This window comes from Miscanthus floridulus, chromosome 8, assembly GCF_019320115.1.
Source record: "Miscanthus floridulus cultivar M001 chromosome 8, ASM1932011v1, whole genome shotgun sequence".
Taxonomy (NCBI): Eukaryota; Viridiplantae; Streptophyta; class Magnoliopsida; order Poales; family Poaceae; genus Miscanthus; species Miscanthus floridulus.
The window spans coordinates 15,975,757-15,992,706 of record NC_089587.1 but is presented as its reverse complement, the minus strand read 5'-3'; the positions used below and the strand labels follow the sequence as shown (position 1 = coordinate 15,992,706).

Below are 16,950 nucleotides of genomic sequence, written 5' to 3'. Positions count from 1 at the left end.
CTACTACCTTAGGCATACCCCTAGGTAGACTACCGACCATATTTCGTCGACAGTGACCGTGACGATGAAACATGCTCTATGCGCTAATCTATAATGAAATGAACAAAAGTAAATGATATGAAAATGAAAGATGAAAGGAGATCAAGGGAGAGATTGTTAGATTGATCTCTAATCCTAACTAGATCCAACGGCCCAGTTGGGCCTTTGATTCACGTTTTGATCGGGAGCACCCAGCCCACCATGGCTGGAGGGCCTCTGTCACACTACGCTATAAAAAGAGGTGGGGCCGACGGCTCTTATCACGAGGTTCGCCTGAGCCGAGCTCCCCACCGACACCCAAACCCTAACCCGATCTAGAGAGGGGCACAGCCAGTGACGGGAAGCCACTAGCCGCGCCGCCCGCTCCATCGACGTCGACGTCTTCACCGTCCTCTTCACCGACCGTCGCTGCCCGTGCGTAGACTACACCGATGAACGTGATGGCGTCCTCTGAACCCTCCCCCTCTACAGTGTCAGGTTCAACACCTTCTCCCTCCCCTCTCTGTCTCTCTAGTTCTACATGTATTAGGATGTACTGTGTCTTTTATACCGAATAAAATTACTCTACCGGCTAGATCTATGATCCTATAGACACAACAAGGTTGTCCGGTGCCCGCTCTGCCGCCGCCGCCTATAAATGAGCCCTCCCACAAACGCAAACAAATTCCCTAGTTCCCTCCCTCAACCCACCCTTCCCGGCTAACGGACGCACGATCCGACGCTTCCTCGCCGTCGGCGACTGAGGAATGTCAGGGGCGGCATCCGTGGAGCGCGTGAAGGACCGTGCCACCGGCCTTGACAAGTTCGTGCTCCGCGAGGCCCGGGCAGCTCCGTCGAGGTCAGGCAAATTCTCTGTTGTTCCTCGATTGCTCTTCAGAAAATAAGGTTGTGTTTAGTTCCCAAAAAGTTTCCCAAAAAGTGATACAATATCCATCACATCGAATCTTGCGATACGTGCATGGAGCATTAAATGTAGACGAAAAAAACTAATTGCACAGTTTGGTTGGAAATCGCGAGATGAACGTTTTAAACCTAATTAGTCCATGATTAAACACTAATTGCCAAATAAAACGAAAGTACTACGGTAGCCAAATTCCCAAATTTCACAAACTAAACACACCCTAAAACCATATGCAGTTTACCCTCAATTGTTTCGGCCACCCGCAAATTAATTTCGTTTCGTTGTACTACTTATTTGAGAGCAGTGCTAGCTAGGCTCGATCGTGGTAGGGTGTAATTTAACTTGTGGTTTAACAGAGATTTATTACTTATTACTGGGGTTGGTAATGTCTGGTTTGGTCAAGGAACAGTGTTGTGAGTTGTGACCCTTCGTTTAGGTTGGTCATCAGATGCCAACCTAGTGTTTGACCCTTCGTTTATCGATGGATCATTTCGCGCTTCATGAAGTATTATCCGTTGATTTGATCGTTCAGCAATGTGGTTGGCCTTGCGCGGGCTTCCGTGTTGCTTTTTGCTCAGCTGCGGTTTTGCCTGGAATTGCGTTAATGTATGTATGTATTTTCTTTTGAGTTAAATGTTTGGGTGGTCCATCAACTTGCGCTCTAGTTTCACTTAGATCCATCCACTCTAAAAGTGAGTTTTTTGGTTCATAATCTTTGATAGTGACGTATTTCTAACACATACCTCTTTATTTCAATTTTTTAACAGACGTGGCACCTTCGGTCCAGGTGAAGGCCGCATGCATGTGCATGTATGATGCATGCACGTCGGCGTCTTGGCGAAAGACAGCGGACTGGGCTGCCGCTGCTGCTGCTGGCCGTCGCCCGGCGCCGCCGCCCCTGCTGCTCCCGTTGCTCTTCATCAGGACGTTGTCGTTCCGCGGGCTCTCGGCGCATGTGTCCCAGGCGGACTCCGCGCTCGACCTTCTCACCGGCTCCAAGACCTTCACGTTCGCGGCGTCGCTGCTGCACCTGGAGTCGACGTCCGCCACCTCGGCCACGGTTGCCGCGCTCCTCGCCGACCTCGGCTCGCCCACGTCGCACACACGCGGGTCTCCCCCGCGTGGCTGTACGGCAGCGAGTGCCGGCGCGTGTCCATCGGCCTCGTCGTCCTGCACTCCTCGGCGCATGTGGTCGTCAGCTGCCTCCGCGCCGTCGCGGCCGCCCGGGGCACGACGGTGGTGCTTTCCATCCACCGGCCAAGCGCACGCCTCCTCTCCGCCGTGGACTGCTTGCTACTCCTCTCCCGTGGCACCGTCCTCCACCACGGTTCGCTCGCATCCCTCGACGCTGCCCTCCTCTCCGGCTCTCCCACGGCCCCTCTCCGCGTCCTACCTCGCCCCGCCATGAACCCGATGCGAGCGGCGGCTTCAAACGTCAGAGATCCGACTCGCGACGGCGCAGTCGAAGCCCACATCCAGCATCCCATGCGGCCTCTGTGGCTCTGTCGTCGCACTCTCGGCCTCCGCCCCACTCGCCTCGTCCTGCCGTCTGCCCGTGAGCCCGTCGCTCTGGCTCCGTGCGGCTGTGTGCCGTCTGCCAGTGAGCCAGCTGCGGTGCCCCTTCTCCTTGTCGCGACGCTTGGAGGCGGGAGGGGTGCTTCGTGCTCCTGCAAGTGCTCGTGTCCTATGCTGAGAACTGAGAAACTCGACGCTTCTTCAGGGTACATGTGTATTTATGTTGTATTTCGATCTATATTTTTCTAAAGGAAAACAGACATATATTGCGAACGCATGACGACACGGTGACATTACCATGGACAGAGCAAAACAGAGCACGCACGAAGCACGGCACACCGCACACGGCCGGCCGGCTGCTTGCGTCGATGCCGCGCAGCGCTCTGCGAGTGCACGTGCATGCGGGAGGACGCGCTTCGCGCGCTTGGCTCGGCCATGCCCGGGACCTCGTGTTCGCCGGAGTTGGCGGCAGCGGTGCGAATTGCAGCGTATGGCCGGATTTCTGGGAGATGGGGAGGTCGTAGGGGTGCAGGGAATGCTCACTGAGGCTTTCCAAGGGCAGAGGAGCGTCGGCAGTGGCTGCCTGCCGGAGCAAGCTCTGCACGGCAAGGGCTCCACTCTTTCTTCCTCGGAGCCGGCGGACTGCGCCTAGCTGCGAGTCGGATCTCTCACGTTTGAAGCCGCCGCTCGCATCGGGTTCACGGCGGGGCGAGGTAGGACGCGAAGAGGGGCCGTGGGGGAGCCGGAGAGGAGGGCAGCGTCGAGGGATGCGAGCGAACCGTGGTGGAGGACGGTGCCACGGGAGAGGAGTAGCAGGCAGTCCACGGCGGAGAGGAGGCGTGCGCTTGGCCGGTGGATGGAAAGCACCACCGTCGTGCCCCGGGCGGCCGCGACGGCGCGGAGGCAGCTGACGACCACATGCGCCGAGGAGCGCAGGACGACGAGGCCGATGGACACGCACCGGCACTCGCTGCCGTACAGCCGTGCGGGGGAGACCCGCGTGTGTACGACGTGGGCGAGCCGAGGTCGGCGAGGAGCGCGGCAACCGCGGCCGAGGTGGCGGACGTCGACTCTGGGTGCAGCAGCGACGCCGCGAACGCGAAGGTGTCGGAGCCGGTGAGCAGGTCGAGCGCGACGTCCGCCTGGGGCACGTGCGCCGACAGCCTGCGGAACGACAACGTCCTGATGAAGAGCGACGGGAGCAGCAGGGGCAGCGGCGCCGGGGACGGCGACAGCGACGGCCAGCAGCACCAGCCGGCGCAGCGGCAGCCCAGTCCGCTGTCTTTCGCCAAGACGCCGACGTGCATGCGTGTGTGCGGCGTCCACCTGGACCCGGAGGTGCCACGTCGATTAAAAAATTGAAACAAAGGAGTATGAGTTAGGAATGCACCGCTAACAAAGATTATAGACTAAAAAATCCAATTTCAGAGTTGAATTGATAGACCACCCATGCATTTAACTTTTTTTTTTCTTGTGGCATTTTTTATTTGTTTATTTAGTCTTTTGTTTGTAGTCGTAGATACTTGGTCATGGTTGGACATTGTCCAAACAGTACTTAATGTTTTTAATTAAAAAAGCAGAATTCTAGTTTCTGAAGAATATGCACAAGGGCCAGGCCTGGTATATTCTGGAGAAAAGAATGGGCCTGTGATCTCTTGTTTTTATTTGCCTCTGTTTTTTTGTTAAGCTTCTGGAGACAGGCAGACAGCTAGATAAATTAATGAGGTGCATATCATATATATTGGACATGGACGTGACACTCGTGGCATGTCACGTTGGTGTCGATATCTCCTCCTATCCAAATCATCTCAGTGCAGGCCATATAAATCGCGCTAACGCGGCATCAATGGTGTAGAGTTATCGTAAACTATACTGCTCCTGAATAGTCAGTATTTTTCCATACATAGACCTGGTGACACACACTCTGCTAACCTGGAAGGTTGCTCTATGCATGCAATCTACAAGGAAACATTCAACGGCTAGTAAATAGTAATGATTATAAGTCCCATTTTGTTGAACTTATTTCCACACCTTAGTTTGCTTTTTTGGCGCTACATTATTTTTCTCTGTTTAATTATACCGCGATCTACTAGTGTGCAAGCTGTCCAACTCCAACAGCTGGTTGTAAGAACTAGAAGTCCAAATGTCAGCTTATTCCCCATCTTTCCAACAATTATAATTCACTTGGGACTGGGGCCTGAGATATACATGTCTATCTTTTGATTATGATCAGCTTCTGGAAAAAAAAAATCAATTTGAGACTGAAATAGCAATAGAGATGCTACCAGTGGTCACTGCTTGCTTATTCTTTGGCCATCTGCACAAGAATATATATATGCCATTTTGGTCATAGAAATAAGTTGCCCCTTTTTTTACTTTCGAAGTTCCTGCGAGTGATATTATCCCACACAACAAGCAATGGTGTCCTCAGTTTCTATGTTCAACTGTTAACAGGTATATTTATATGGAGGCCAAGTGACATTTTAGAAAAATAACTTCGGTCAGCAACTGCTTTTTGTCAGTAACAAGGTATTCAGATTTTTTTAGTTTCAGTAAAAAAGTGCTTCGTGTTTATTCTTATTTTATTACATCAGGTGCTATTCTTCGTTTTCCTATCATATTGGTATTGGACAATGTTAGGATTAGACTAGCATTTAATACTCGTTAGCCTTCACCATTATGTTACAGTAATACTAATGTCGGAAGATCCACTGGTAGCAGGGAGTTATATGCTAAGTCTTCTTTCCTATTCAAGGTGTTGCAAGTTTTCACAAGTTTGAGTATGGTTCCATCTGTCCTAGTAATTATACGTTTCTATATTTCTTGTCAGGCGACTTTTAAACCGCCAAAAGCAATTCGTGGTGGCATCCAAATTTGCTTCCCTCAAGTATGGTCATTAAGCTATTATAACCAAGTTCTGTTTCCCATGGAAGCAATTTGTCTTGTAACACCCAGATTAACAATGCCATCTTGCAGCTAGGTAACCATGGAGTTCTTGAACAGCATGGATTTGCAAGGAACCGATTTTGGAGTGTCGATGAAAGTCCACCTCCTTTTCCAGTTGCTACTTCCAATTGTCATGTTGACTTGATACTCAAGTCATCTCAAGAGGATTTGAAGATCTGGCCACATAGGTCACCATCTAGTCAATCATTGAATCATCTATATCTGATAAAAAATGTCACTATATTCATCAGGCGTCGCCACTGATCCAATCATGTTCACTGCCCATGCCTTGCAGTTATGAATTTCGTCTGAGAGTTGCTCTTAGTCCAAGGGGAGATCTCATTCTTACATCTCGAATAAAAAATATCAGCTCAGATAGCAAGCCATTCCAATTTACATTTGCATACCACACCTACTTTTCGGTGTCTGACATCAGGTACCTTGTAAAATGCCAATTGTTTGCTTTATGTTTGCACCAAATTATTTTTGGTGTTTCTTACACTCTGAGTGCAAAGGTGCATAGCCAATATAAAAACTTGCTTCAATACTGGATGATGTTGAATTTATCACCTTCAGACTCAATACGCCTTCAAATCTTCAAGAAAAAGGGACTGTGTACAAGGAACTGCCTATCTTTGAATAGGAACCTCACCATCACAACCTTACCATGTGCTTTATCAATAGGCCATATCAATACTGCAAATAGAATGTGCGGATCATCAATTAGATTTACATGGACCATTGACTACTTTCAGTTCCCATTCCCTGAAACATGTTTTTGCATTCAGTGAAGTGAGGGTTGAAGGTTTGGAGACCTTGGACTATCTTGACAACTTGCAATCCAAGAATCCTTGTACTGAACAAGGAGATGCAGTTGTATTTGAGTCTGAAGTAAGCTTGTGTTCTGCTAAATTTCATGGTTTGACGCCATTTCTGTACCAATGAAACTCTAATTACATTTATATGTTGTTTTTGAGTAAGGTGGACAAGGTATATTTGAGTGCTCCGCCAAAGATTGTGATCATTGACCACGAGAAGAAAAGAACATTTGTTTTGAGGAAAGAGGGACTTCCTGATGTTGGTGAGTTAGGAGTTATTAGGACCTTTTTTTATTCTTCAATTACAATGTTGATTTGTGAAATTCTGGGTTTTAAACTATTATGGATGTTGGCCTTTTCGTTTTGCAGTTGTTTGGAACCCTTGGGACAAGAAGGCCAAAGCAATGCCAGATTTCGGGGATGAGGAGTACAAGAGCATGCTATGCGTGGGGGCTGCAGCTATTGAGAAGCCAATTACTTTAAAGCCAGGTGAAGAGTAGATAGGAAAGCAAGAAATTTCTGCTGTACTATCCAGTTACAGCAGCGAACAATTGGATCCTGAACTAATTCGTCGAATGCACACAATATAAAGTTTACCAACGATTGCCTCCTATGTGAGAGTATTCTGCACTTACTTTATTTGAGTGTTAGCAAATAAATCGTGCCTCCTTTCTTACAGTATTCTGTTAGCCACCTGTATACTTGTAAAACCATCTCTAGCATAGCTGGTAAAAAACAATCAATGAGTAGGCACTAGTTAATAAAACCAATATTTTAACCTCAAATAGGTTATCACTGTCACTGTTAAAATGGTCCGACAGTTGGATTTACATGTAAAAGATGGCCAAAGTGTGAGGAAACACAGGATTGACATAAGATCTCCGTACGTGTGGTTATAGACAAGAGAGATTTGTCTTGAGAGGACACAGAATGGAGAGCTATCTTTTGAGGACAGCAAATACAAAAAAGTAATTGCAGTGTGCATATAACACTTTGATCCTTAGAGGGCATACTGTTAAGTAATTCCTATAAAATTCTGATCGTTGCAGGATAATATCACTGGCTTACATTTAAATAATAGTAATAGGATGTTTCATGTTAGTATTAGTATCATGTAAACCTTCTTCTTAAATCCTAATATGTAGTGTATGCTACCTGACAAAGCTCTTCAGTAGCTGTTGTGCCAAGACCCACATACTACTGCTTCCACTAGCTCCTAGATCGTAGTTACTTGTGGTCGTTTGCCCCTGGAGTTTAAGAATATGCTGCAAAACAATTCTCGTTTATAATGGTAGGATCTATAGTTTCTTCGTCGTTTAAGTTCTACTTCTTTCACTGCAGGAAGACTCGCTATCGTTACGCCTCTGAGTGTGATAATTTTGAAATTTTGTCCTTTATTTCCCTGTCCGGTTCCAAACTAGCCTGTGGTTTTTCTGAAGCAGCACTGGGATTGAAATTATCACCCTGTTAATATTAGACAAATTGGGGAGTTTTTCATCCATATTTGGGGCCAGAGGTGTCATTCCGATCCGTATCAATCTTATACAATACTGTTTTTTTTTCTGTTTTTGTATTGTATGTACTAATACAAAAGGAGCCCCAAGTTTGTACTGCATGTGGCAAACAAAACTATCAAGATATTAATTTTGAGTTGTATAAAGCGTCACGCGTTTCTTTGTGTTGTCTGGAGAGAATCGGGACTATCACGTTACTGTTGGAGCGGCTGACCAGGAATTCCATTTGGCACAGAACATTGCTTGTATGCCATTGTCGTGAATTCCGCTCACTACTGCAGAATTGGTCTGTCTCTAGTTTTCCTTCTTTACAAAAAAAAATTAGCGGCGGTTATCTAGCCACATTTAAAGATCTTACTTTTAGAGACGGCTAGGAACTAGAGCGGCCTCTAAAATTGATTTTTAGATGTGACCCGCCTCTACGGATAGTTGTTCAAAAAAAAATATAGGCTCTCAAAATAGCAAAATAATGGGCGAGTTCGCTGGTCTGGTAAAACCAGACCAGCCGGCTGATCCTCCTCAGTGAACATTGTTCATCAACCAGCCGCTACAGTGTTTCTCTCACACAAAACCAGCCAGTTTCAGCCAAGTTTCAAACCAGCGAACAGGGCCAATAATAATAATCCGGGCACACCCATCGGGCAGCCATAAGTTACAAGTCACACAATTTTTTGCGCAAAAGAAAAAATGAATCTCACCAACCACTCCACCTATAAGTCACTTATGTCCATATGAGACATTTGTCCTCATCGTTTTATCTTTATCCTATTTTAAAATGAGTATTTAGGACCCTAAATAAATTTAAATGAAAAAGTTATCAACTATAAAGTTATTTAACTTTTCGGGACCTAAGTTGTTCAACTTTTTTAGATTTACAACGTTTGTTTTGGTCGTTTCTCCATCCGAGGTCATTTAAAAAAGATTTAGAATTTTAAATTCGAGAAATTCAAACATAATTTTCATAGATGATTTCAAATGAAAATTGTTATCAGCTATAAAGTTATATAACTCTTCGAGATCTATAGCTTTGGTTTTGATCGTTTCTCTATCAAGGTCGTTTGAAAAATTCGACTCTATTTCCAACCACATCTAAAGATAAGTATTCTACCAAATAATCTTTTTGAAAGAAATCTAAATCCCACGACACTTCATATACTTACAATTTTAATTAGTTTCGTGCTGATTGTGGTAGTCGTAGTCCTCCAATTGACTAAATTATGGATTAAATGGTTCTTTAGCTCATTTAATCATGTTTAACCCGATCATGTTTAGACCGTTTATATAGGTTTTAACGGTTTATATGGTCCAACTGTTTGATTCACCGTCTATGGCCTAAACAACACGGATGGCTTCCGTTTACCGTTTAAACAGTGTTTGATAATCTCATCCCATCTTCAACTCTTTGCTAGTTGAGCCTTTGCACCACATACAAATATGCCAATTTCCTCCATGGCCTCAAGTAGCTCAACTTTTCATTATGGACAATGCATCACCTATTCATCTCACATGAAAACATTAGTCCACCTAAGGTTGTCACTCAATTAACAAAACCAAATTGGGACTTAGGCTACTAGTTAACAATGGGCAGAACTGGAAGATACCACCTTACTTTCCCGTGTTGCACCAAAGATGGTCACCAGATCTTCATTCTAGAGAAGTACTCCCTTCATTCTCATTTTTTTAGCAGTGGAGAAGAGTGTTATGGGTATCAAGAGATTTTGGATATCGAGGTGGAGCATTAACAAAGCGTTGAGGGTTGTGCTTTATCCATGCATGCATGCAGGTGACTGTCGGTACCCTGGTTAAACCAACCAAGAAAGCGTCTCATCCGCTCCTAGCCCAAAAACTCTTCGTACTGTATTTGCTGTGAACAAGTAACTGTCGCCCCTACGTTTGGACTACTACCTCGTTACGTGCTCCCATGACTAATAAACCATCAAAACTGAGAAATCAACCTATGCCTAAGAAATGAGAATGGAGGGAGTATGTTGGATGTACGGTGGAGCTGCAGAAGGAACTAGAAAGCTCTATGATAGGGCACCGAAACAAAGGGAGCTCAACAAAAGCTGTACAGAAGGTTTTCAAGGCCACTGGAAAACTCTGGTGAACAATCAAAGGAAAACACCAGAGAAAATGCTCTCCAATAGTTGGCAACAGCTAGTCCCAATGGATGTTCCTCTGGTGTTCACTACAGAACAATAATAGTTCATGCACAACGGCTAGTTTTGGTTACTGGGGCTATTCCAAGTCTTTCGGTGTTAGGGTGTGCTGAAGTTCTAGAGAGTTGAGGCTCCATTCCAAGTGCTCTAGTCATCAAAAGTGCTTAAGGAAATATTAGGCGATTAGTGTAGTGCTTAGGATAGTTAGACCACCCAATTGGTGCTTTGCTCTATGCTTAGGCTTAATGTTTAGTGAGGTTTGCATACCACTTGCAGTGCTTGTTCACACCATTGTTGTATCCAGAGGGGTTTTTAATCTTGCAAGATCACATCAATCGTGTTTGTGATGTGGCTGCTGATGGTCTACTGGAGGGAATGAGGCCCACGATGATTCAACCAAAATGTTGATAGTGGAGATGGCAAGGAGTGGTTTGGGAAAGGCCATCTCAGAGACCCACTTGCATGTGGGGAAGGATCAGGGCTATCGACGGAGTTATCCAATCAGGAGCTTGGTCCTTATGAGGGCATCCTTGTGAGGGGTTCCAATGAGGACTAGGGGAAGGGTGAGGCCATCACAAGTTTTGCGTTCTCTATCTCATTTAAGCTTTCACATTTACTTGCATTCCTTTGGTTGTGTGCTTTACCTTCCTAGTATAGCTTGCTAGGTTATTTGATAGGATTGGAACCTAGTGTGCAAAACTCATAGTAGAGATAGAAAATACTTAGTAAAACCTTAGTTTCATATCTAGATAGATATCTTGCATAGGTTTTGATAAGTAGGTTTTAGAGGCCCCTAGTTTTAAAGTTGCCTAATTTGAATCCCCGTCCCTCTTAGGCATCTCGGTCCTTTAAGCTAAAACAATCAACTCCTAACCCGTGCAGCCAATGAGAAAGTCGTCACATTCTTGACTTCTACTAGGCTAAGCAAGCTAAGAAGGTATTATGGTCTAAGAATTAAACGAACAATACTTAAAGGCATGGGTACAAACAAAAAGGAATAAAGGCTATTCGTACATAAGTAAACATGCATATCATACAACAAAGTCAAGTTATTCAGTTGTAAAAGAGTCAAGATGCTTAGGGCCTTTCTGGTGAATAAGCAATGCTCCAATGTCCTTGGGACATTACTTGACGTCTCTCCAACTTTGCGGTACCTAAATGCATGCATATGATGTAAGAGATGTTACATAAGAGATTATACAAAAGATTGTAGGTGAAATATAGAACATGGAAGGAGATAGGCTTGATTTGTTGTGCTTTATCATAGGAAGGGTCTTTAACTAAGTCGATACTACATGATTAAGTGAGGTCTAGAAGGTTTGCTTAAGCCCTAGGACAAAGGTGCTATGCGACTGACAGACCATCTAGAAAGGACTTTATCTCTCAGGACTCGGTCAAATATAAGTTGTGTGCTCACAGACTGTCCGACGACACAAGGGTCGATCCATCCACTAGCTTAGGTTAGGACTTGGTGTATAAAGAATGTAGTTATGTTTGGTTCGCTCATATTGTCTGTACATGCAATTGGACATCTATGTGAACATGTCACGGGTGTCTGTACATGCATGGGGATGTCGGCACTACTTTTATATGCATTTTACCCACATTTCTTCTTATAATTGCATGAAATATATGGCTTTAACACTAGTTAAGCTTGGTAACATCTGAATTTTCCACTTTGCTTTGCTTTTTTTATCTATGTTTATGGCATGTTTGGGACTGCTCCACAAACTTCACCATGGAGAGCTCCACAAAAACTTTGAATTTTTGGAGCACCCTTTTAGATGCTCACTCAACTCCATCTTTTTCTGGAGTAGAGTTTGTGGAGTTGCATCTGTTTGGTTGAAAAACATAGAGTGAAGGAGTCCTAAACATACCTTTAATATTCATAGGATTTTAGCCAAAAGTGTATGTTTTGGTTCAAGCCTCCAAACATGAAAGATTAAGCTCACACTCACTAGATGGGCTTAGGCTGATCAATCTAGCCCAAATATTAGCCCCCGAGGTCCATCTTGGGAGAGGAGTTGATTCTAGATGGCTTGGATGCAAAGCACTATAGAACTAGAAAGATTTTCCCCTAACTTAACCAAGACATCGACAGGCAGTGGCAGATCCAGAAACGGACCAAGGGGGGGCTAAATAACAGAGGGCAAAGAATTTTTGCTCGCTGTACACACTACATAGTTCACTAATAGATATAGCAAAGATTGATATCGACTGAAAGTGCTCAAAGATACATAGAAGTATGATGAGGATAGAAAAGTACCAAATACAAAGAGCCTTTGAAAGGTCCTAATATGGCTAGAGGGGGGTGAATAGCCTATTTAAAAATCTACAAATCAACTAAAGCAATTTGATTAGTATGACAAATAGCGTAATGCAAACTTGCTCTAGCTCTACAAGGGTTGCAAGCCACCTATCCAACAATTCTAGTTGCAATGATTACTTAGGCACCCAAACTTGCTATGTAACTACTCACTAAGAGCTCTCAAACTCGCTACTCTAAAGAGCTCAACTAGATGAATGTAAATAATAAAGCAAGCTCTCAATTCTAATTACACTAAAAAGCTTGTATCAACTAGTTTGTAAGAATGTAAATAGGTGAGTAGGGTGATTATACCGCCGTGTAGGGGATGAACCAATCACAAGATGAAGATTAAGCCAATCACCGGGAGAATGCAAATGACAAGAGACAACCGATTTTTCTCCTGAGGTTCACGTGCTTGCCAACACGCTAGTCCCCATTGTGTCGACCAACACTTGGTGGTTCGGCGGCTAAGAGGTGTTTCACAAACCTCATCCACACGATAGGACACCGCAAGAACCAACCCACAAGTGAGGTAACTCAATGACATGAGCAATTTACTAGAGTTACCTTTTGGCACTCCGCTGGGGAAGGTACAACTCCCCTTACAATCATCGAAGGCGACCACGAACAATCACCACCTCGTGTCAATCCTCCACCGCTGCATCGAGCCATCTAGGTGGTGGCAACCACCAAGAGTAACAAGCGAAATCTGCAGCGTAACACGAATACCAAGTGCCTCTAGATACAATCACTCAAGCAATGCACTTGGATTCTCTCCCAATCTCACAAAGATGATAAATCAATGATGAAGATAAGTGGGAGGGCTTTGGTTAAGCTCACACGGTTGCTATGTCAATGAAAAATGTGCAAAAGTTAGAGCTACAACCGGCCATGGGGCTTAAATAGAAGCCCCATGGAATAGAGCCGTTATACCCCTTCACTGGGCAAAACGCGCTCTGACTGGACGCTCCGGTCATACTGACCGGACCCTGGACTTAGTGTCTGGTCCACTAATTTATGCCATGTGTCACTCTGAGTTAAAACTAAACCGTCAGATCACAACGGCTAAGTGCTGACCGGACGCGCCAGCTAAACTGACCAGACGCTGGAGCCTCAGTGTCCTGTCGAGTACAGTAAGGGTCCAAATCAATTTTTCCTCGACCGGACACGTTCGGTCCACCTCGACCGAACACAACCCAGCGTCCGGTGGTATACCCTAGCTACTGTACTGCCAAGTCAGCGCGACCGGACGTAGGCAGTCAACGTCCGGTGCATTCAGATCCAGCGTCCGGACACTTGATCAACGCTGGCATCTCCTCTGTCTTCTTCACCCTTGCTCAAATGTGCTAACCACCAAGTGTATCACCTTGTGCACATGTGTTAGCATATTTTCACAAATGTTTTCAAGGGTGTTAGCATTCCACTAGATCCTAAATGCATATGCAATGAGTTAGAGCATCTAGTGGCACTTTGATAACCGCATTTCGATACGAGTTTCACTCCTCTTAATAGTATGGCTATCTATCCTAAATGTGATCACACTCACTAAGTGTCTTGATCACTAAAATAAAATGGCTCCTACATTTTATACCTTTGCCTTGAGCCTTTTGTTTTTCTCTTTCTTCTTTTCCAAGTTCAAGCATTTGATCATCACCATTGTCATGATCTTCGCCATTGCTTCATCACTTGGAGTAGTGCTACCTATCTCATAATCATCTTGATAAACTAGGTTAGCACTTAGGGTTTCATTAATTAACCAAAACCAAACTAGAGTTTTCAGCCTTCCATAATAAAAAATCCATGTCTGATGTCTTCAGTCTTCACGAATATTCACACCACTTGAACCACCACGCTCAATGCTACATAATTTTTAAAATGTCATACTTCTTCATAAATCAAGATAGCATTATAAAATAAAATGTACTAAAACAATATGCGCCTCGAGCCCTCGCGTGGCAAATTTATCTTCCGATTTCTTAAGCCTTGAAAGCGCTTCAAAAAAATTTCATCTTCAATGGATGCAAACAAATCCCGCTCAATATAGCATATCATGCTATTATTCATCCAATCATCATTCATTTTATTCCTCCACTCAGTCTTGATAATATTCATAGCGGAGAAGGCTCGTTCAACTATTGATGTTGCCATCGGCAAAATCAATACAAGTTCAATGAGACGATACACCAAAGGGAAATGTGTATGTCTATCACTTTGAACCATCTTCTCAGCAAGGCTACCAAGATCAATACAAGTGTCGAAATCTTTATCATTTCTAACTTCATCAATGAATACGAGAAGGTCACCTCTTAGCTTCACACACTCATAATTAGTGAAGTCATCTTTATAAATCTTAGCAAGCTCAACTAATTTCTGTATCTCAAAGTTGGTAAATCCATTTGTCGAATCAAGACAAGCAATACATCTCAAGAGTTGAGTTGATCTTTCTGGAAATTGATTGTTTAACTCACAAAGAACCTGATCAAGGACAACATTGAAAATCCCATGATGAAAATCGATTGTTTAACTCACAAATCTTTCTGAACTGTTGGACAACTCATTTGATTATTACCTAGAGCATTTTCACCGGTCATAAGTGTATCCTTAGGACCCTTCTTTCTACACCACTCAAGCATCTCCAAAAAGTTCCCTTTGTTTCTTGATGTTCTAGACTCATCATGTCCATGAAATGCTAGAGCTCACAAAAGGAGAAATCTAGCAATGCCTAACATTATTTGTAAACAAGCTTTATATGCCTCCTCTTCTACTCACTTGTTACTATCCACACATGCTCTACACTTTGCCTTTGATTTTGGAAATCAATTGCTCGCTTTCTTGCAGTATTATGATAGCCATCAATTGATTGAGCATGCTTCAACAAAGAATCATTTCCCTTCTTCCAATTCCTAAACCCCACATTGGTGAATGCATCATTACCAAAATTGCTAGTTTTTTGTGGCTTAAAGAGGTAGCAATAAAAGCAATAGGCTGCATCTTTGGCTACACTATACTCTAACCAATCAAACTGATCAAACCATGATTTAATAAAACCTCTAGGTTGAGTTTTACACAAACTGGTTGATATGGACCCATTTGTAGATGGTTATTTTGGAACCATACCATTACAATTTTGCAAGTTTAGAGATATACCATTACAATTCATTTATTTGGAGAAGTGCCATTATAATTCTGTCTCTCCCTCATCCATACCATTTTCTACACCTCCAGCGTACATGGACCCACTGTCAGTCATGTATACATACAAAAAACACGTATGAATGTCATGTCCCGGCTTCTTTTCGTTAGAAGAATCCCGCCTGCGGCGGTTAGCTCGCAAGGGGGAGCAGCGGCGCTCGCTTGTAGTGGCCTACGTGCAAGGTGGAATAGCAGCACTAGCGCATGGTGGCCTATGCGTGAGCGGAATGGCGGCGAGTGCGCAAGGTAGAGTTTGCGACGAACGCCCACGGCGACCTACGTAGAGGTCGTACTGAGTCCGGGAAGAAGCTTGTGCCGATGGACGCCGCCGCGGCATTGGTGACGACTGTGATGGGCATCAGTCTGGGACTGTCATAGCGAAGGCGCTCGACCAGCCCGAGCTCTAAACTGCATTGCTAAAGACGCTCACCCATGAGGTCATGGGCGTGCTCATCAACAAGTCTAAGTCGATGACCATGAACAAGTGGGATGCACGGTGCCTGTTCGTGGAGCAGGTCTAGTACGCCTGCATCGACATGTTCGTATCTTATGAGATTGGCCGGTTGCTACTCATGGTAAGTGGGCGAAACATCCGACAACCAGTGCAATGATCTCACCGTTCATTGCTTCTGTGGTTTCAGACTTCCGGTGGCTTAAGCTTTGGACTAGACATCATTTTCTAGTGTCACTTTGTTTTTCTAGCTTACTAAGTTTAGGCACCATAGCGTTGCCCTAGCCTGCTGCAAACTGCAACAACAAGCATGTGAAGGTGTACGAGCATGTGCGATAGGGAAGAAGCATGGCAATCGTAGAGGTTGTGCGAGTCTGGGAAGAAGCACGCACCGATGGACGCCGCCACGGCGTTGGTTAGGAGCGCGATGGGCATCAGGGACTAGCGCATGGCGAGCCAGAGGTAGCACATGGTGAGCAGGATAAGCAACATGTCGCTGAGGTTGTACAGCTTGGAAAGGTAGAACACACGTGCCTAGAATAGAAGACAGCGGTGTGGAGAGCGCGCACCCGGCGGTGAAAGCTCTAGTTTGGTTTTGGTAAATTGATGAAACCCTAAGTGCTAACCTAGTTTATCAAAGTGATCATAAGATAGGTAGCACATTTCAAGTGGTGAAGCAAATGAAGATCATGACATGATGATGGTGATGCCATGGTGATGATCAAGTGCTTGGACTAGAAAAGAAGAAAGAGAAAATCAAAAGGGTCAAGGTAAATGTATAAGTGGTAGGAGCCTTTTTGGTATAGTGATCGAGACACTTAGAGAGTGTGATCACATTTAGGTTTAATAGCTGTACTATTAAGAGGGGTGAAACTTGTATCGAAATGCGGTTATCAAAGTGCCACTAGATGCTCTAATTCATTGCATATGCATTTAGGATCCAGTGGAGTGCTAACACCCTTGAAAATGATTATGAAAGTATGTTAACACATATGCACAAGGTGATACACTTGGTGGTTGGCACATTTGAGCAAGGCTTCGAAACTTCACTGGCGGACAGTCCGACGGTACCACCGGTGCCCTATACAAAAAGGATAGGGTTTCACA

General features: G+C 44.6%; 1 pseudogene; it reads left to right on the top strand.

Moving 5' to 3' along the window:
* The first annotated feature begins 785 nt into the window (after positions 1-785).
* Positions 786-6,809, top strand: LOC136471206 (putative glucose-6-phosphate 1-epimerase; annotated as a pseudogene).
* Positions 6,810-16,950: the final 10,141 nt, after the last annotated feature.